Genomic DNA, 568 nt, shown 5'->3' on the forward strand with positions numbered 1-568 from the left:
GAAAGGTCTTCACTCTTCTGGTTTGCTTTATTTATCCTCAGAAGAAACCAAATCAAAAACTAAAACATCTGAAAGGAGCTAGATGACCTCTTCTTAGTTTCTACAAGACTGAAACCAAAGTCTTAGCTTTCTCATTGTACTTTATCTATTAACACCATCCTACAAATGTGTCCTTGTCTTTCTTTTTCTATCCTCCCTATACTTTAAAAATGATCCAAGTTATAACCTTGTTATAGCTATGTTTGTCACATACACCCATTCTCAAAATGGGTGTATGACTTCTGTGAACATGGTGAGAGAGAACAGAGAATCCCACATAACTGAGTTCAAAAGTAGATGCATTCAGAGACAGAAAGCAGGAGTTACTAGGGGCTGGGAGGATGGAGAGTGACTGATTAATGGCTCCAGTTTGCAATGATAAACAGCTTCTTCAAATGGATAGTGGCGACAGTTATACAACATTGTGAATGTATTTGATGCCCCTTAAATTGTACACTTAAAAATGGTTAAAAAGGTAAATTTGTTGTATAAATTTTAGCATAGTTTTAAAAAAAGATGAGACACACTG

This window comes from Myotis myotis, unplaced genomic scaffold (genome assembly GCF_014108235.1).
Source record: "Myotis myotis isolate mMyoMyo1 unplaced genomic scaffold, mMyoMyo1.p scaffold_m19_p_16, whole genome shotgun sequence".
Taxonomy (NCBI): Eukaryota; Metazoa; Chordata; class Mammalia; order Chiroptera; family Vespertilionidae; genus Myotis; species Myotis myotis.